Below are 22,586 nucleotides of genomic sequence, written 5' to 3' on the forward strand. Positions count from 1 at the left end.
AGTCATTACTTTATGCCCAACAGAATCATCATTCAGCACCTGTTGCCTCTGCCATTGCTGGACACAGGTTCAATCCCAGGGACAGATGTATTTTTCCTCATCCACTCAACCTTGATGCAGTTGATGACGGTACGCATGGTACTGTGTTTGACATGCTTGAGGAGTGTAGTCCTGACACAGAGTGGCCTCTGGTAGCCAAACATGACTCTCTAGCATGTGTTTCAGCTATGACATATATGAGTCAGGCCTCTTGTACTGGTGTTGCACACAGAGTTATAGTCTTGTACATTGGGCATCTGTTGAAGGGCTGAGCACAGCATTGCCATCTTGGCATGTCACAGATACCTGTGGACAATCTGACCTGTAACCAGTGGGCCATTACTGATTACAGGCTGTCTGCATGGAACAGGTGTTGAGGGCCATGGCTGACCTTTGTGGGTGTTAACACAGCCTTTACAGTTACTGCAGATATTTGCATAGGTACCTAGCAGACTGGCCATGCTGCTAATGTATTGTTGTACTGACTGAGGACTATTTAGAGGTGATGTCCACCTTTTGTCTGGATAAGGTCCCTTTACCTATGTGGTCAAACACATAGTGTTTTTTGGTTATGTTAAGAACGTCCATTGCAAAGGCCAGGTTTGTTCCGAATCAGTCCTTAACAGTATCACATACACTGATCCTGTTGACTTAGCCAACCTGCTAGCAGTTAGGTTCAGTGCAAACCTCACCCCCCTGTCCCCCCTCAAAGGCCCTTTCAACATCACTGATACTTGTCCCACACCTCACATCTCCGTAGATCAAATGCTACAGGCTCTATCCATGGCAAAACCGTACAGCTTCCATGGGGCGCGATAGTATCCCAGGATGTAGTCTGCACAAACTCCAGCAAGAACTAATTTCACCATTGAGCAGCCTATATAACCATAGCCTAAGTACTGGTTTCCTTCCAGCAGAGTGGGGAAATGCCATTGTCATCCCCTGGTACAAAGTGGTGCCACTACTGACCCTGGAGATTATCGCCCCATTAGCTTGACATGTCTGATCTGTAAAGCTATGGAGCATGTTATTATGGATCTCATAAAGAAGGACATACACAATCTCCAATCACTTAAGCCCACCCAGTTCAGATTTGTGAAGGGCACATCTTGCCTGTTGCACCTAGTCAACTTCTTTGATACTGTCACCAAGGTCCTGCGTGAGGGAAAGTCAGTCCATACAGCTTACCATGACTTGCCCAAGGCCTTTGACACAATCCCCCACTCGGGCATCATCGAAAAGCAAACACAACTTGCCGTAAATCCCTATCTTATCAGCTGTGTGGCAAACTGGCTGACCAACAGGACCTTCAAAGTCAAAATAGGCACACCCACTCCAATAGCAGACCTGTCACTAGTGGAATTCCCCAGGGATCTGTCCTAAGACCCCTACTGTTTGGCATCAATTTCTCAGAGGTACAGGCAAAGACAAAAGCCAATTGGCTGACCATGTTTGTCGAAGACTGTAAGTTGGGTGCTGTCATTGACTCCCCATATGATGTTAGCATACTGCAAGAGGGTCTAATAGCAAGTAATGACTGCTGCCAAAGTCATGGCTTCAAGCTCAATGCAGAAAATGTATCATTATGCCATTTGGCAAAAAAAAAAACCCTACTGATTACCACATCACTGGCAACTCCCAAAGCACACAACCTGTGGTGAGAGACCTGAGCACTCAGGATGATACAACCTCCTGAAGCCCTGTTAAATACTTCAGTGGGGGGGGGCAAGGTGGAATGAGCCTCAAAATGGTATAATCAACACACACATTATCACAGCTGCCAGTATTGAGATTAGAACTCCTAGTTATCTAGTTATTTATACTATAAGGCTGCACAGTTTTCACACACACCATGGAGCTTATAGGGCTAAAAAGTGTACAAAGGTACTTCTAAGGTGACTGACATCAGCAGGCCTTATAAAGTAAGCCAGTGGGAAGTGTAATGGGTAGAATAGGTCTCAGAATGGTATAACCAACACACACACACACACACACACACACACACACACACACACACACACACACACACACACACACGCACACATACACACACGGGATATGTTTCTCACACACACACACAGCTGCCACTGCTGAGATTAAAACCCCTATCTATTTAGTTATTTGTACTATAGTCCTATGCAGCTATTGAATGCACCACAGAGCATTTAGGGCTGAAAAGTGTTGAAAGGTACTTCTAAGGTGAATGACATCAGTAGGTCTTGTAAAGTAAGGCAATGGAAAGTGTACTGGGTGGAACAGGCCTCAAAATGATATAACCAACACACACATACAGGGGATATGTTTCTCGCACACACACACACACACACACACACACACACACACACACACACACACACACACACACACACATACACAGACACACACACACACACATACACACACAAATACACATTTGCTACTTCTGAGATTAGAACCTCTACATATCTAGTTATTTGTACTATAGTGCAACACAATTATCAGACACACCACAGAGCTTATAGGGCTCAAGAGTGTCCAGTGGTATTTCTAAGGTGAGTGACATCAGCAGGCCTTGTAAAGTAGGACAATGGAATGTATATTTTGGGTGGGAAAGGCCTCAAAATACTTTAACCTACAAACACACACTTATTAGTGTTGAGATTAGAACCCCTACCTACCTAGTTATTTATACTATAGTGCTATGTAGTTATTGCTCATGCCACATAGTTTACAGGGATGTTGAGTTTCCAAAGGTACTTCTTAAGGTGGATGAGATCAGCAGGCCTTGTAAAGGAGGGCAATAGAAAGTGTATTTTGGGTGGGAAAGGCCTCATAATATATGGTGGTCAGAAGTCAGGTTGCTATCAACCTGAGTGGCTAAATCCCTCAATACTGACTGTGTACATAGGACATTGTGTTTAATGTGATAATATGTGGGGATGTCACTCTCCCCAAAGGGGATGATGATTAATTTTCTGGCATTCAGCTTGAGGCCATGTTTCTGGCACCAGTCATTTGTTTGTGTGAGACCCTCTTGGAGAATTGATGATTGTGCCCAGCTTGCAGTCATCTGTAAACTTGGTCAGCCGTAAGCCACTGTTTTTGGCCTGCACCTCAGAGAAGTATATCCCATATAACCGAGGCCTCAAGACCGATCCCTGGAGTACACCACTTGTTAGGGGTGTACTGCTTGAGTTGGCTACCCCTATTATGAGTCAGTGGGTTCATCAGTGAGCCCATTTGCTACCCATCTGGTAACATATGGTTCGATGCCTAGCTGACAGAGTTTATCTACTATAGCCAAGTGGGGAATAGTGTAGCAGGCTTTGGCTAAGTCAAGTTGGCTGGTGTGCATCGTTTGATGCTTCATCTGTTTTTAAGCTTTGCAATAGTTTTAGTGAGTTTTAACTTCATTTATTAAAGTTGGAACATTTTAATCATGGTGGTGAACTCAGTACTTCTTTGCCTTTGTGTAAAGGGATGACAGTGGCTGTCCTCCACACGACTGGGACAAAGTTGGTACTTGGGCTTTATTGACTAGGGCCCCTAATGGTGCTGCAAGTTCATGGCTGGTTTCATGTAAGATGCAGCCTGGGATTTTGTCGGGTCCCATGGAGGCTGTCTTTTTTGCCTTTGAGAGGGCAGTGATGACATATTCCCTAGAGATAAGGAGTGAGGGACAGGTACTGGGGATGTCCTGATTTATTGATGGGGAGGTCATTGGGGAGATGTTCCAAAGACATGCACCTGGAGCATTTCTCCCCGGGCCTCCGCTGAAAACAGGACCTGTGGAACCTAGTCGGACTTTCCCGGTCAACAAATGATAAATAAATAATAAATAAATAAATGTTTCTGCTGAATCTGTCAGCCAGTAGATTATCTATATCTACAGCATTTCTGTATGTGGTGTCCTTGACCATCAACTCTAAACAAATCTGGGAGCTTCTTTTGAGACTGTGAACATATGTGAAGAAGTCCTTATGATTGTCTCTAGTAGATGTGGAATCGAAGGTGCCTTTACAGGGTTTCACTGGTGCTCTTATTTGCTTGTTCAGGCTAAGGAGAGATTGCTTCCAATTGGGCACCTACTCCTTCTTGGTCCTGGACAGCAATATTTCCTTTTGTTATATAGTTTCTTTATTGCAGATGTCCACCAGACAGGTTTACTCTTCCTTGCGGAGGATGATGTTGTCCTGTCAGGTATTCCTGATTCCATGCATCTCTATATATATATATATGCTTGTATAATACTTTAGTGTACATTTGGACATCGGTGGCCATTGCTACAGTGAGATGGGGCCTGTGCAGCTATTTATACCATCCCTCAGGTGGTTGTAATCAGCTTTGGAGAATTTTTCATTTTACCATAGCTAGAGGGGAGTCAGGGGAGATGGTGATATCAAAGGTGACCGCTCTTTTTGTCAGCTCTTGCCAGGGAAGATGATACCATAGGGGTGCTGCAGTGGTTAGTCATGTTGGTTACTACCAAGTCCAAGATATTTATCACATCTCGTAGCTGTCCTAAGACATTTGCATTAATAAAATTATGGAATCTCTGTGCATTTCTATTCTGACATGATTGTTTTTTCCAATCTATGGTTGGGTAATTTAAGTCAGCCAGGATCAGGGTAAAGGGTTGTATCTTGATAGATTTGTAAAGGTCCAGAAAGGTGGAGTTGGCATCCTGAGTCAAATTTGTGGGCCTGTAGCTACGTATAATTTGAATAGGAGTCTTGCCAATGGTTAACTGCACCTGGAGTGCCCCGTGTGTGTCAGACTGTTTGACCAGCCTGGAGGTGTGCGTCTGTTTACTATATATTTATACTCCACCTCCTTTGGCTTTGCTGACCACATTTTGGGGTCTGGCTGTGTGGTAGGATGAGTGACCAGGTAAGGATGGGTTGCTCTCCGCAGCTTTGTCACAGATGTCTGTGACTGCACACGTCAGCATCTTCCAGGGTTAAGCATGCTTGCAATGAATGCAGTTTCATGTTTAGACTCTTAGCATTTAGCTGCATGATCTTTATTTTGTGTTTTGTTGAGAGTTTTATGTTGGTAATATGGACCCCATGACTTATCCTAAAAAAGGCACTATGTGGGAGGCAATGGCCTTTGCCAGAGGTCTGAAGACCAAGTGAGACAGATGCAGGACATCTCTAGCAAAGCAGTATGGTCTGTCGATCATATGTTCCCAGGATGCCAGGCAGTGGATCCCTCTGGGATGACACCAGAAAGTAATCCAATTGTTAATTTCAGTCATTTTCTGTTTGTATTGAGGCATCATTCTGGATGACAGCAGAATGCTGCTTAAGCCTTGGGACATACCTGCATGGGACACATATTCAGCAAGGTCAATCATGTCTGTCTTCCTATAGTCCAGGGAGGTATGTCTGACATCGTTCACACCGCCATGGACTAGGACAGAGTCATAACAGTACCTGTTGTGGAGTGACTTGAGAGCATGTGTGATATGGCAGATTCCGGCACCTGACAAACAAGTAAACATGACTTTCTCCTTATCCAGTCTGGTGAGAGGCACATCTGTGTGTGTTTATGGTAAGGCCTTAGTGGTTGTGAGCCACTGGTGTGTGGACTATGCATGGTCTGTGGTGTGGAGTTCTCATGTGTTTTTGCCTCTGAGGTGTCCTTTGTTTTGGGTTTTTGTTTTGTTGAGGACCTCCACTTATGTGGGGGGTGTTGTGTAGTTATGGATGATGTTTACTGACTCCATACACTGCAGAGAACCTATGTTATGGCACAATTTGTTCTGGTGTGCACATTCTCCATTTGTCTGGCCAGTGGTTCTCCTTCCCTTTACATGTGTCTCTTTGTCCTTCTGTAGTCCATTCACAAGCTTTAACCACAGATGCTGCTATATATTTGCATTTTTGGTGTGAGCACGGAAGTTGCCATAACATCACACACAGGGTTATGGACTTCACACCTCTGAGTGTACCTATTTAGCAGGTTGTCAACCATTGCATCACTTCATCTGTTGTGGTCCTCAAATGGTCTGTGTTACTATGGTATTCTAAGGCTACATGTTGGCGATAGCTGTCAAACCATCACAGACTGACATCTGGACAGGCCCATATATGACAGTCAGACACAGGCCCACTCATGGGGACAGGGTGTTAACATTGCTCTGCCAAACATAGATAGTTGGGAGACCAGTTTGGTATTAGCTTGCTTTTTCTTATGGGTATAACATCTGCTTCTCCACTGTCTGCTATTGATGTTTTCACATCGACCTTTCTTGTTTTGCAAATAGTTTGGCAGGCAAATGCAATGTTATGACAAGCAGAACAGATATATGAGCCATACATGTTATTCTTCTGTGACAGCCTGTCATTCCAGGGGTATGGATTGTGGCCAGTGGCTTGCTGTCATTACTGACACAGTAAAGTGGCAGCCATTTATAACCTGGCAGTACACTAACTTTCAGAAACCTGCTATCCTACTAGTCACTGTGTAGGTTACTCTGAGCTGTGTACTGTCCATATGTGTGGCCCCATGTCCCTGAATTGTCCAGCATTCATGCAGTAATGGATGTTGACTTCTGGACAGTGTGTACAACTCCTACTGCAGGTGTAGCTGACATGCAAAATAGTTGGCACACTAAGTCTTGACCAAAAAGAAAGGCACCAAGGAACCATAGATACTGTATTTTAATATAAAAAATATATAAAATCATCCAAAATCAACATGTTAAGCATTTTCATCATATTAAAATGACTTAATCAGAACAACTGCTCACAGTTACCATCCACATTGAAATAGTCTCCCAAAACTCCCTGCACTAAGTCTTGAGACATGGACCCTGTCAACCACAGTATTGTACCAAGGCCACTAAGCCAGAACAGCCAAGAGTAAGTGCTGCCATGTTGATTGGAACAGCCCTGAGAATGTGTGCTCTGCTGTTATTACCCTACAAACATAAATGTTACTGCATTTCTATGGGAACGTGGGGGGGGGGGGCATACCTGTTGAGTGTACACATTTCAGACTGTGCAGATGTTGGCTTTACATTTTGGTTCCATGTAGCATAGTATTGTGCCTGTCTTGCAGAATACTGGCATATCACTACAGACCAAAGGTTAGAAAATAATGGCAGACATTTGAGTTTCAGACTTCTTACCCTTCAGAGATTTAATGCAACTGCAAGACCTGCTTTGATATCACTGTGTAAGTTTGTAAGAGGAATATTTCATCATTGTCCCTATTTGTGGGCCTTTACCACCCATTTCTTTATGACTTTGTACATCTGACTTGCTGGGAGAGGCTTAGAGGTGTGTATGGGACTCCAACATTGACATCCTATGCATTTGACCTATGACCCCCAAGTTTGTTAGTCCTCCACATATACTGCAGTGAGTTTTGTCACCTAGGGGACTACTGCATACCCTGGGGAAGCCAGTATTTGGTGGACATTATCTGTTGTCCCACATAGCTGTCAATGGTCTACTGCTATCCTGGTATGCCACCCCATTCCCTTGCATACATGCAGTGATACCATAGATATGTTACCACAATGTACTACTCCATTCATTTATTGTTAACAAGAATGACTTACCTTGCGCCTGCGGCAGTTGTGAGGATGGTACTTCAGGGCTGACTCTTTCAGATGCATGCAGTATACAGCCTATACATTGTAAGGTACAGTTAGTGTGATGTGTGTAGCATCCTTTATACTGTGTGTGGAAGTTGGAAAGAGGTGTCACTCCCTGTGTCCCTTGGGTGTCAGTGTATGTGCTATGCATTGCCTCTTTGCCAAAGCCAGGGTGTACTGGGCACAGCTATGTTTGCCTGCAGGGGCAGGCTCAGCAGATTCCTCCTCCAAGTCCCCCTGTGCCTGTGAGGACCTTTGCAATGGTGGGGGGCTTTGTGCCCCTTCTCTGTGATGTTTGTGCCAGAAGTGTTTCCGCAGGATCATATTGTGTAGCATGGCACATACTATGAACATGTGTGTACATGTGGCTGTAGAGTACTGCAGGGCTCCACCAGATATGTCAAAGCAGTGGAATCATGACTTGTGCAACCCAAACACACACTCTACAATGTTTCTAGTTTATGCATGTGCCTCATTATGGCATTATTCAGTGTGTGTGCATTTCTGATGGGTGTCATTATCCACAGTTCCAGTGCGTAGCCAGCATCCCCTATGAGATAGCCATATGGGATGCCCCCTGGCAAATGCCTGGTAGAGCTGTGAGGCGTGCCAGATGTGGGAGTCGTGATAACTGCCAGGGCTGCCAGCACATACATTGATGATAATGTCTGGGAATTGCACACAACCTGGCAGTAGATGGAGTGATTGCCATTGTGGTTGACATAGGCTCTACCCTCTTCACTGGGTGGTGCTTAGATGCAGATGTGAGTGCAGTCTATGGCAACCAGTACCTCTGGGTATTGTGCTACATGGTGGAAAGGATGCATATTGCTGGTCCTGTCCTCAGGGGTGCTGGGGAAATAAATGTGCTCACTGGCATGTCTTAGCATGACATCCAGGAACTGGTGGAGTACCCTGGATATGGATGCCTGTGAGACCCCCCCCCCCATGATGTCCCCAGTGGGTCTTTGGAAAGTACCTATAGCTAGTATTCTTAAGGCTGTACATACCTTTATTTCCACTGGGATGGGTTCCCCTCTATTGGCTCTGGGTCTGAGTTGAGGCCGGCAGAGCTCGGTGAGTTGCTATAGTATGTCCTTGTCCACCCTGTAGTGCTCTACTATCTCCAGCTCATGTAGCCCCTGAAAGGTTACCATGGGTCTGAATACTCCTCTCTTCCTCCTCAGTCTGGGACAGTTGTCAGCATCATCCTCATAACCGCCCTCAGTCTGTAGCACTTAGGGATGTAGCAAAGCAGCAGCAGCCCCTATCATTTTGTCAGTTAAAATTCCAAGTGTGTACTCCAATGGTGCAGAGTATGTGAGAAAAAATAGACTAAAGGATGTCTGCATACTTTATACTGGTATGCTGCAGATGCAGCCTGTGTGATTGGATAACTATTAATACATTCCACCTGCCAGCTGGATTACTGAGGGGTTTGAATGGCCCAGTGTGAGTGCCAGAGGGATTATTAGTCATTTATAGTTGATTGCCTTTTCTAAAGGTGTTTCTGTGTTTTTTTATTTCCTGTGTTTTTTAAGGCCTGCATAGTGCCATGCATACCTGCTGCTGAAATGTAAACAATTCTCATCAGATCTGCACCTCGTCTGTACCTGAGCACACTTAGCTTTCATTAAATCAGCTAAGCACAGCTAAGCATCCTGAGACACACACCCTTGCTTAGCTGAGCAAAACAGCAGCCACTGAGCTCCAATGTGCTTACACAAAGCATGACACACCCCCTTTTCATGTCAGCTGCCTCTTCTGCCTACACCACCATGTTATAGCCCTTACACGGTTAAGTACCTGTGGACATGGTGGCCCATTTTGCTATTCAGCTAACTTAGTTAATTTACATATGCCTACCTAATTGCGTATACCATAGTTACACCACTAGACCAGAGCCTATGTCCTTAGCAACCACAGTTACCTGCCATTGTTATGACTCTGTATGCTGGCCAGTTTAATGTAAAATTTAATTTTAGCTTTTGTATTGCTTTATTACTATTTTTATTTTATTTTATGCAAGATTGCAGGTTTGCATGCTGCTGTGCTCTGCTTAAGCATGTCATATATGCTAAAAAAACCTTTTGATTTTTAATATTTTGCATCAGTTTTACATGCCAATGACCATAGTTTTGGCCATTGGCATGCCTGATCCAACTAATACACGTGTTACATTTAGTTGTCAGAGCCCTGTTTTTTATTTTGCAATCCGGTAAACGGAAAGTTCCCTCATACATTTCTAATGCAGACACAGCTCCTACATGGATGCCTGTCTACTTGATGGATCGCAAATTCATCTAATTTGCATGGTTTTTACCAGCAAATGAGGTGGTATGCACTATGCAATTGCCTCCATGGCTGAACAGCGCTGGGAGGCTCGTGCACGACCCCAACCTTGTTTCCTGGATTGCATAGCCTCCGAGCTCTGTGTTACAGCCATGCCACTATACTTATATGGAGATTAGCTCCTTGTAAGCTTTATTGAATTACCCCCGTTGCTTTGATCAATATGTTAAAATATAAGAAGTAGGGCACTTACAATTCTGGACAAGTTTACAAAGTCTATATCAGTCAGAGATGAGCAGAATTTGGTTCAGTCATATGTCTAATATCGAATATAACAGCACCAACCTTCAACGGTTAGCTGTAAATATTCCTTTTCATCCATTTTCTTTCTTTGTTTCTTTCTGTAGTTATTTCTTTAAATTTCCATTTTCTGTCTTTTACTCTGCTATCAATAGATTTTTTTATTTTACTGTCTCCCAAATTACATTTTCTTTGTCACTTATTTCAGAGCCTTCTTCTATGATCCTTTGTCATTTTTTCTCATCTAATCTTTCTTCTATTTCTACTACTTTTAACATTTTATTCTCTTTGTTAATTTTTTCTCTCTCTTTCTTTTCCTTACTCTTATTTTCCTTTTTTACAGTCCACCCATAAATGTCCAATTTTGTTACATTTATAACATTTAAATTCACGTTTTTGCATCATGTCCCATTTCCCATGTAATATTTTCTTTTATCACAGTAACTTATTAGATGTTCTTCTTTTCCACACACACACACACACACACACACACACACACACACACACACAAAACATGTTTTTGGTTGTCCCCGGTATTTATTTTATGACACCCCTATCCCCTCCCCAGCCAGCATTTATCATGCTTGGTGTATGTATAGTTTTCTCTTTTTATTTTTAACACAATATTAAAATCTTCTGCAGCAGTCCACAAACCTATTTTATCATGAACTTTTGCAACGTCTAGTCCTTTTTTTTTTTTACATAATGGTTTCAAATGTTCTTTCAAAGTCTCTCTTTCCACTTCTGTTTGAAATTGTGCATGAATTTTCTTTTTGCTTCCCTGTTAAATATGTTTAGCATATAAATATTCCATGGCTTAGTCTTTCGTTTTTCATATTCTCTAAGAAAAGTTTCCATTGAAAAAAACAGTCTCAAATACAATGTCACAAAAAGTCTCTTTGTTAATAAGAATAAATGTTCTTTCATTGCATGCTTTTACATACAAAGAAGGTATTACATAATACCTGTCCATTTCTTTGTCTTTACTTTGAATCCTTTCCACATACTTCTGTTTTTTTATTTCCTTCTGCCTCTTTCTTTTCTGCTACACCACTTTTGCCTTCTTTGAATTTCTCTGCATATGTTTTCCTTTCCAACTCACTACTTTTCTTCAGGATTGTCTCTGCATCCTCCTTTTGTATTTTGTCCATAACGCCATCCCCAGGCAACATCTCTTTCATTTTCTGGCTCACTCTGCATTACCATTTCTTTAAGTAAATCACCCCGCAGCTCTCACAATAGGAGGGTTGCAATTATACATCCTTTGCTGAATCATCTCCATCAAACAGATTTCTTTGAAATATCTCCTCAGAATCCTGCATGCATTCTGTAGTCTCGATATTAGCTTTCTCCACCATTTCTCTCATCACTCTATTATCTCCTTCTCTCTCCCTCTGCCTCCCTGTATCTCTATGATGCCTCCACACCTGGAATGAAAGCAAGAAGTGCTCATGCAAAATGGGTCCCACTCACAACAATCACGAGTAGGGAAAGTTCCCTGATTCTCTGGTCAAATTTCCCATAGTAGTACAAGTACTGCCACAGGTCTCCCAAAAAAGAGGCTATGAGCCTAACGGGACTAACCTGGTCAACAAAGGATTAATAAATAAATCCATTAATAAATAAATAATGTCTAATATTTATTTATTTGTATTTGTTTACTGGGATGGTCCACTGGGCCAAAAAATGCCCATTTTCAGTGGAGGCCTGGAGAGAAAAGCTCCACAGTGATTTATACAATACATACATTTGATAAAAATACTTCTGGCAAATACAACAAGTAATAATTAACTAAGTCTTGAAACAGTAATAAGGCAATGCAGTTATACATAAGTCCATCTACTGATACCACATGTATACATAATTACAGAAAGAGATTATTGTCAGGAGATAAGGTAGTTTTTAGGAGGTAAGGTTGGATGGAGAAAGAAAAGTTGGAAGTGGTAGTGGGAGAGAGATAAAGTCAGGTTATAGACTGTGAGAAACTAGCACATGAGCATAGCTACTGGGAGGACAGATGTTTTAAAGATTTTTTGAAAAGAGATGCATTGTTAGTGGATCTGAGTGAAGGTGGGAGAGAGTTCCATAGTATAGCAGTGAAGAAGGAGTGGAGCATTTGACCGGTGGAGAGGTTAGGTTTTTCAATCTGCAGAAGCATTTGATTCTCAGAGCAGAGAGGTCTGTTAGGGTGGTAAAGTGTAAATAGAGAAGAAAGGGCAGAAAGGGTCCTTTTTACTTATGATAACGGATATTCCATTTTTGGAATATCATGTATAAACATTGAGAAATATGAAACTTCAGTTTTGCCTGACATAACTAGAATTATAGATAAATATTCTGCATTTAAGCAGTACAGTTTGCATAATTTTAAAACATTGTTTTATTTTCTTTTTTTTTTCTAATGAGTGCAGATGTTATTTCTGTGTGTGTGTGTGTGTGTGTGTGTGTGTGTGTGTGTGTGTGTGTGTGTGTGTGTGTGTGTGTGGCTTGTATATCTTGAGGTGTGACATATGAATGTATATTTCCTATTGAAAAAAAGTAATATTTTGTAGTATTATCCCAGAGTGGTGTCATAATAACTGATGATATGTTGAATACTGACAAAATAAGAATAGTGATAAATGACTGATGATTCTAGTACAATAGTGATAAAAATGACCACATTTCATCTCTGATGCATACATTTATCAGAGCCTGTTGTAACATGTCCTACACCAGACAGTTTATGGAGTATACTTCAGTAAGCATTGACTTTTTTAGGTATGACTTCTGATCTTTCATTGGCTGCTGCAACAAAGGAGATTACTTTCATGTAAAAGCCAAGGCAGGGATGTGATATTTTCAGAGTTTTAAAAACCCTCCATGTGGGAGGAAAAGAATGTGACTTTGGGGAAGGAATCATTTCATTCTGTGGAAAAGAAAAGATGTAGTATTTTGTTCAATGTATTTATTCCCTTTGAACTGGGCAATGCTGATTCCTGCACAGAATTGAAGAATTTTAGTTTTAGAAAATGTGCTCACCTCTGCCTTCTGGAAGAAAGACTGAGACATTATAAGTCTAGGTTTTCTGTTATATTTTTCTACAGGAACTATATTGTTTCCTGTTATAAATAATTGCAACTGATATGAGCTTGTATCCAGTACAGGAGTCAAAAGGAAACTAAAACAAACTGCATTCCTGCAAGTGCTTACTTTAGACAACTGGTTCTTATGCTCACTTTTATTTGTAGTTAAGAAAAACAACTTTATTTATTTATTTTGTGATCATTGTACCTTTAGTAAAAGTGAATATTTCATTTAAAACTTTAAGACTGTGGTCAGTTTATTCTGTAATCCTTTGCTAAGGGACCTCACAGTGTCATATGGGAGGAGAAACACAATGGACAAAATTTTATCCAAAACTATTCAGAACAAGATAAAATGCTGATATTGCATTCTACTTGCCCCCACCACCTCCAAATGAGTAGCTGGTGTCAATATGATATGGAGGTGTGGAGATTGGTGGTGCTTCGGTAGCGTTGTCATCTCACAGTAAGACGTCCTGTTCGATTCTCAGCTAGAGCGTCGTCTGTGTGGAGACATGCGTGAATGGGTGTACCTTCGTTGAAGGTTGTGCGTCAGAGCTGGCAACTTGGCAGGTAAAAATCTACTGCCAACCATTAGCGGACAGGAGTTCCACTGTGGCAACCCCTAACTGGGAAAAGCTGAAAGACACAACATCAAACAGCAATGAATTGTGATAGCTTTTTTTTTTTTTTTTTTTTGCAGAATTATTCATGGACTATGTTACCATACACAGGCTAAGAATCTGAATAGAATTTCCTGAAGTAATATCTCCAGATAATTTGCAACTCTGTTTATCATTGTTATCTTGTGCCTATGCAAGGAAAAATAGTAGCTGTGAGAGAGTCACTTCGTCATTTTGATATAACTTTTAATCATTTTATAGTCTGTTCCCCTACAAGGGAAAACTTGCAGCAGAGAGAGTATTGCTCATCATGTGGCTATAAGTGCTGATTATACTAGCAGATGAAAAAGCTATTGAAGCTGTCGTTAAGGTTTTTTTAATTAAATCAATCACCAACAATGGACTTTATGATAGTCATATACTGAGATGACATTTGGATACAGAAAATAAGATGAATGTTAAATTTAATTGGCCATGTATTTTATCAGGAAATTGAAAAACATTCATCTGCATGGCCTGGCAAAGAACAGTCTTAAACTCTGGCTTTATGAGCATATAAATGGACACAATTGGACCATACTGGTGACTATGGACTGTGCCACACATTTCCCAGATGCTTTTTATATATGGGCAGTAACTGCTAAAGCCATTGCTAATGTTTTTTTGCAATAGGAATAACAAAAGAGATTGTAACCAGTCAAGGAGTGCTTTTTATGTCAAAGGGCATGAAGGCATCAGGCCATGTTTTTAATCAAACAGCTCTGCCCTTCTGTCTGATGCCATCTCCAAATGAAAGGGTATGTCAGGTAATGTAATATGATTTAAAAGCTGATTTAAGATGTTATGGATAAGGATGGGGAAATTATGAACCCATTTTACTTTATCTTATGTTCTCTATCAGAAAAATCATTCAGTGCTTTACTAGCATTAGTTGGCACAAACTATTATTGGAAAAACAGCCCAGAGAAACTCTGGATGTAGCCAAAAAGACTTGGGAAGACTTGGGAATAGACAATAACCCCTTTAAGAGTGTTATTGCCAATGTTTCAGAGTTACAATAAAGAATGTCTGCCATTTTACATATTATCAGAAAGTATTTAGAATGATATCAGCTGGTCCTGTAATATAATTCCGACAGAAATGCATGGCTGAAATGTTTCCAGTCATTGGAAAAGGCACTGCTCCTATTTTCTATAGACAAGAATAAATTCCTGAGTAGGTGACAAGGGTAATCTGAATTACTCAAGAAAATAAGGGATGTAAATTATAAAATACCTGGATGACCTAAAACCCAAACAATATATCGCATTATATTTTAAAGCACTGGAAGCAAGCAGAAGTTCTTGCAGGCAATATGAACAGTGAAAGTGAGAACTCAAAATCTGTGTGGCAAATGGGGCCTCAGAACTTGAAGTGTACGTAAACAAAGCATTTATCTGTCAGTCCATAATAAAAGGGAGTTGCAGGTATTCCTTTGGTGTAATAAAAGTGAGTGTTTCTATTTACTGTCCATTTGGCAAAAGTTACGTTTTATCCTTATGAAATTCCTTAGTCCATAGAGAAGCAATTAGTCTGGAAATAATGAAAATGGTACAACGTGGTATGATCAGAGAATTATGTAGTGCCTGGAATAATCTCATTGTGTTATTACCCAAGTCCAATAACAGTTTAAGATTCAGCAGTTATTTTTGCCAGTTAAATAGCAAAATCCTCTACTTATAAAATGCTAACAATAGATACATTTGTGGAAATACTTGGCAAAGTACAGTGTTTAAACACCGCTAACCCAATGAAGGGTTATTTGCAGATTTGCGTAACTTTGCATTCTATGGTAAAGACATTATTTTCTACCTCAGATATCTTTTCTAACACAATAGCATGCCATTTAGTTTATATAGGGCACCGGCCACATTCCAATGACGTGAATATTGGGTGGCTTAGTGGTGCAGCAGTTAACGTTGTCACTTCACAATAAGAGGTTCTTTGGTTTGAGTCTCAGCTGGGGTTCATTCTATGCAGAGTCTACACGTCCTTCTTGCATTCGCAGGGGTTTCCTCTTACATTCCAAAGATATGTGTCTAGAGCATTTCTCCCCGGGCCTCTGCTGAAAATAGTCTCTGTCCTAGTCGGACATTTCTGGTCAACAAATGTTAAATAAAAAAATAAATAAATAAACTGTGAATATAGTTCAGAGACTTTATGGCTGCTATCCTACAGCATGTTTAGATGGCATAGTCATTTTTAATGAAGACTAGGCTAGCCAGTTGTCTGAAGTTGAAAGGTGTTAACTGCTTTATGTCTAGCTGGCTTGTCTGCCAACACCACAGAATGTAAAAATGGGAATATCTGAAGCTAAATATTTGGATTTGTCATTTGAAGGAGAGATTTAAAGCCACAATTAGAAAAGTATGTGAAAGCAGTACAAAATGGCTCCAACTAGTTTCCAAGAAGCAAGCAGAACATTTTGAAGCCTGCCAGGTTAGTACCTAAGTTTATACCTAATTTTGTTGAGGTTTCTTTTCTTGTAACATAATTTACTAAGGTTGTAGCTCCACAAAGATTGAAATGGATCCCAAGTGCTGAAGCAACTTATAAAAATCTAAATAAAGTTTATGTTCCTCGCATATCTTGAGTATATCTAATTTTTATAACTTTTATCATACATACTTTTATTCTAATCAAATAGGACTTCTTAGTATCACCTATTTCTAATACACAGAAAACAAACACACCTATAAGCAACAAAAATTCAGCAAAAACATTGTTTGTTTGTCAGATTCAGAGATGCATATATTCTCAGAAATGTCTCTCCAATCGTAAAGTAAGGTATAATATAGACTGTACAAATGAAAGAAAAAGAGTGTTTAGTCAATCAAAATAGATGGAAGGTGACCATGAAACCATTGAGAGACAGTCCACTTATTGGATGAAAAGAAAATCAGTCACTATGTCACTATGGTAATTTCAAAATTAAAATAAAAATAGACAGAGCAAGGAACAGGGAATCTAGAAGAGACTGAATTCTCAAGTATAGAGGTTAGAAAATGTCTAGTCAAATTCAAATGGAGAGTTGAATGTTTTAAGAATTAAGAGGGTTAGTGTTAAAAGGACCATAAATAATAAGAAAAAAACCCCATCCCATGCCAGTTTTAATCTGGTTTCAGTATGGAGACCAGGACTAAGAATTAGTGTCCTAGTTCCTGTTTTCTTATTTCCAGCTTTAGTGGAAAAGCTCAAAAGCTCACTCAGCCTCTGATATATATATATATATATATATATATATATATATATATATATATATATATATATATATATATATATATATATATTGCTTTGAGGAAAAGGTTAGTTTGTTTTTCCTTTCTCGTAATTTGTATTGCTTCATTACCTTTTTCTAGTTTGTATATTGCAGAGCAGCATTTTACATTTTTCAAGGATGATGCCACAATATGAACAGAAGATGACTAACTTTAATAATTGGCTTAGTTAATGGTGTAATTCTAAGGGGGTTCAATATTTGTCAGCATGGAAGGAGATATGGTCAACAGCCCATACTACTTTGCCATGGATGGTCTGCACCTGTTCCATCTAGGCTTTCAAATATTAGCTAAAGCATTGTCCTCTCCCATAGTGCCTTTTTTAGGCAATGCCAGACTGAAAGTACTTCCGATATATATATATATATATATATATATATATATATATATATATATATATATAAAATCAAAACTAAAGGAGACTAAAGGTGTTACTGCTGAATGTTAAGAGTCTGAACAAGATCTCCTCACCCTAGACAACGCTGACATCTGTGCAGTCACTGAGACATGGTTTAAAGACACAGACAGCACACTGACAATGCAAGCTTATAATGCCTTCCAGGCATTTAGACCAGCTACTACACAGACAGAGACTAAAATTGTAGGTGTCTTAATCTACATCAAAAATAAATATACCGCAAGGCTGATTAAATAGGATAATGCACTTGAGATTCTCCATGTTCAAATCACCATACACAAAATCCAAGAATACTTCCATGCGAGCTATAGATTCCCCCACTAAGACCCAGGAAACCCCTAAAATGCATTTAAGCTTATTGGAAACACTCACCATCCAACCCAATACCATATTCATGGGTGACTTTAATTACCCCACCATTAACTGGGAATCATTTACAACACCAAATGGAATGTGCAGGCACAGAGATTCCTGAATTGGGTAAATATAAACTCCCTGAATCAGATTATCAGTAAGCCAACCAGGGGCACAAACATACTGGATCTGGTCTTCAGTAATATGAAAGAGTGTTGCACACCACCTAGTGTAATGTCTTCACTGGTTAGATCAGATCACAAAATGTTCTCCTTTGATGCAAAAATAAAACCTAGAACCCCAGCTAACCGTCTAATGTTCAGGAACTACTCTAAGGCTAACTTCCTGCTATTAAGTGATAACCTGGCAAAATTACAAGCCACCATAAACCCTGAGAATGCGCATGCCTATGCAGAAATGTCCACAGAAACCCTATACAAGCATGTTAATGGCTGTATAAAGGCAGCTGTACCACCACGGGAAAGTACAGAACTAACTCAAAAGCAAGGCACCCTGGTGGAATCATGACATCATAGGGTATACAGTAGATGGAAAAATTATGACAAAATTTGGAGGTGTAGCACTCAGCAGGGTAAAAGCTAACTAATCAAACTAAACAAACAACTCAAAAGGAAAAAATAAAGTCTACCAAAGCCAAATTAAGGTAAATTTGTCCTCCCAGGCCAAGGACAATAACAAGGCATTCTTTAACTATGCCCACAATCCCAAAGGCAATACACAGTTGTGTGCAGAATGGAGCCAACTACACCCATTTCTTACATTACAGTGACCATGAAACAGTGGCAGACCACTTTGCAGTTAAGCCACAATAAAGGACAAATAATTATTATTCCAGGAATAAAAATTCAAAGGGGGATATTCCAGGGTGATTCTTTGTCACTGCTGCTCTTTTGTGTTGCCCTTAATCCATTAAGCTGTCTACTTAGAGTATATCATGGCTGCAATTTGACTCCCATAAAACAACAAACTATAAGGACTTCTCATTTTCTTTTTGTGGATTTTTTAAAACTGTGTAGTTCATCAGATGAGGAACTGAAAGCACAACTGCAAGTGGTCAAAACGTTTTTCAGATAATATAAGAATGTCATTTGGTCTAGATAAATGTACAAAATCAACCTTTAAGGCAGGAGAGCTGCAGAACCAGGAAAACATCAGTTTGGAAGAGGAATGTGATATAAAAGAAGTTGGGCAAGAGAGAGTATATAAATAGTTGGGAAGTGATGAAGGATCAAGAATAAAACATAAACAGATAAGAACAAAACTTAGTAAAGAATATTTTGCAAGACTAAAATTAATACTGAAAACAGAGCTGACATCTAGGAACAAAGTACAAGCTATACAACAATTTGCTCTTCCTATCCTAACTTACAGTTTTGGAGTGATTACTTGGTCCCCAAAAGGTGTTGGACCAGTTGGACAGGAAAACAAGAAGGATGCTTCATACTTATCAAATGATTTACAAAAATCAATGTACACCAAGATTATATATATTTCCTGTTCTGAAGGAGGTATGGGCTTCCTTGAAATTGATTATAGTATAGAACCGCAATCATAGGACTGCATACACATCTGCTGACCTCACAAAACTCAAATGTAGCGAAAGTTTTAAAACATGAGGCGAATAAGTCTAAGATGACTTCCCTGCCTAGTTTAGCAGAAGCACATCGGTGTCAAGCAGAAATTGAAATTAAACCAGAAGAAGATAAAAATCAGGCAACAAATGAATGTGCCAAAAAAACAAAAGAAAGAATATAAGGTGAAGGATCAGATGAGAAGGCATGAAATGTGCAAAATGCATAAATATAGTTGCAAGTATAGAAAACCCTTGGAACAACCTCATGTTGATGAGGACTGAACACAGGAATGGTGAAGGAGAGGTGAATTTAAACCAAAAGATGAGAGGTTAATATTGGCAGCCCAAGATAGTGTACTACATACATGTTGCTTTACAAAGTCCATTGCACATGTGGAAGAAATAGACAAATGTAGGTTTTATAAAAACAGAATTAGAAACAGTCACGCATCTTGTTGTTGGTTGTATATTGAAAGGCATAATAATGTGGCAAGACTGTTGATCTGAGGATTGTGCAGACATTATAATATTGAATTAGCTGAAAAACACTGAAAACATGAGCCACAAAGCATTATAGAAAATGATGCAGTTTATATCATATGGGATCATCCATTTCCAACAGTTCAAAAAATAGATGCGAGAAAACCAGATACAGTAGTCCATGAAAAGAAGTCAAAAGTAGCATTGATCATTGAAATTTCTACACCCAGAGACTACTGTGTCTTGCATACAGAGAGACACAGAGTCAGAAAATACCAGGATTTGCAGGCAGAAATGAGGGCAATGTGGAAGAAGGCTACCCAGACAGCTCCAATAGTAGTAGGAGCAATGGGTCTTATAAAAAGAATTTACAATCATACTTACATATGTTAGTGATACATGTAACTTCATATGAGTTGGACTCATTACTGGGCAGATTGCAGGTGCTGCAAAGAGCACTTCTGGCTAATATCAAAGACTGAAACAATGCTAATTTCATGAACTTTAATCATACTTTGACTTAGGAATGGGGTCCATTCTCATCATGATATTAGAAACCCAAAAGACTTGGGGAAATTAAAAAAAGCACAGAAAAAGAGAGAATCCAGATGATATAGCAAACCCAATGCAGCCAAATTCAGTTCTAACGTTACCCCTCTCTACCTCCCTTCAGGAAATACCATCAACTATAACTCCCTCTACTTTCACTAGGGAACAGGTTCTCAATGTTCTCTCTATGGCCAAGAACTCTGCATCGATTGGCCCAGAGAATATACCAGGATGCCTTCTAAATAGCATGAAACATGACTTATCAGGACCTCTGGAACTGCAATTTAACTGTGGCCTCCAAACAGGCTTTGTACCTCATGAATGGAGAACAGCAACAGCCATCCCTCTACACAAAGGTGGGGTACTTACAGACACTGGAAACCACAAACCCATAAGTCTCACTAGTCTCATATGCAAAGCATAGAAATATTTATCATGGAAATGATCAATATGACATAGAAAACCTCCAGACATTGGACTCAACCCAGTTAGGTTTCATCAAGGGCAGGTCATGCCTACGTAACCTGGTACACTTTTTTGAGAAGGTTACCAAAGCAAGATATGAGTGGAAAATGATTCACACTGCCTACCTTGACCCAGTTAGCCTAGTACACACCCATGAACATATTATTGTTTAATTATAATAAAATTAATTATTGTTATATCTCCTCTGACTCTTCCTAGTTTATTTTTTTTTTCAAATCAACAACAATATTGTTAAATAGCCAGTGTTAATGCCCAAATATCATTACCTACAAATACAATATTAGCTGTGCTATACAAACCAATAGTTGGCATTGATAAATGTTTTGTTTTTCAAATAATTTACAAATAAAAACATGGGTTGGCCAGAGGTTATGGGCAAAATGTTTGCAGATACTGGCACAGAAATTGTGCTGCTGAGCACACAAAAAAATCCAAAAATAAATACTTCATGTAACATGCAGGTCCTAGGATAATAGGCTATGTAGCAGATGAATAGTTCATTGTATGTAAAGGGTTGCAAACATTTTAACATATTCCAGAGACAGAATTTCTAATCAGCTGTGTTTTGTACTAAGACAGCCATTAAATATCTCCTTGTGAATTAATACCAACGCAGTGGTGTAGCAATAGCATTGTCACCTCACAGCAAGAGATTCTCCAGTTCGATTCTTGACTGGAGTGCCTGCTGTGTGGAGTCTGCATGTCCTTCCTGTGTTCATGTGGGTTTTCTCCAGATACTCTGGTTTCCTCCCATGTTACAAATGCATGTATCTGGAGCATTTCTCCCCGAGCCTCTGCTGAAAATTGGCTTTGTTCCAAGTCAGACTTTCCTGGTAAACAAATGTTAAAAAAAATATACTTTATTGTGGTACTAAATGTGTGATGATTGACTGCTACATATTCAGAAATGTATATTTTTTTCTCACCAGACCCATCAAAAACTGACAGAGGAATAAGGTTCTGAACTGTTAGTAAGCTGATGCCTTTATCTTACAGGAATCAGGTGTTAATAATCTTATTCCTGTCGAAAAAGGGCATGAGGTTTGATTTCTTCCATTTACATTTGCCTGTTGTGTGATTCTAAGATCGCTCCTTAACCAGACATTGCTCCAAGGTCACCCCATGAAAGTGAACACTTGTGTTCTTTGTGATTAGCAGACTAACAAATGAGTACAATAAAAAGAGGGAACTATTTTTGAAAACAATCAATGTTAGTCATTGCATTTCAGTTTTATATGTTATATAGTTGCACATATCTTCAGAATGTAAAATATATGGCTACTAACAGAGCATTTATACAATATTTTAAAAGACAGTAAGCGACATTAGCAATTGCTCTTATATCTAATCTTAGATTCACATGCAAAAGTAAGTCATCCTAGAAAATCAGATAAAACTCTTTCTCTGCAACACAATTTCATCAACAATATCTGGGATAAAGCACATAGTCAATGTTAAACTAAAACATGCGTTAATCAAAC

This window comes from Protopterus annectens, chromosome 1.part1 (genome assembly GCF_019279795.1).
Source record: "Protopterus annectens isolate FY-2018-M chromosome 1.part1, PAN1.0, whole genome shotgun sequence".
NCBI lineage: Eukaryota > Metazoa > Chordata > Ceratodontiformes > Protopteridae > Protopterus > Protopterus annectens.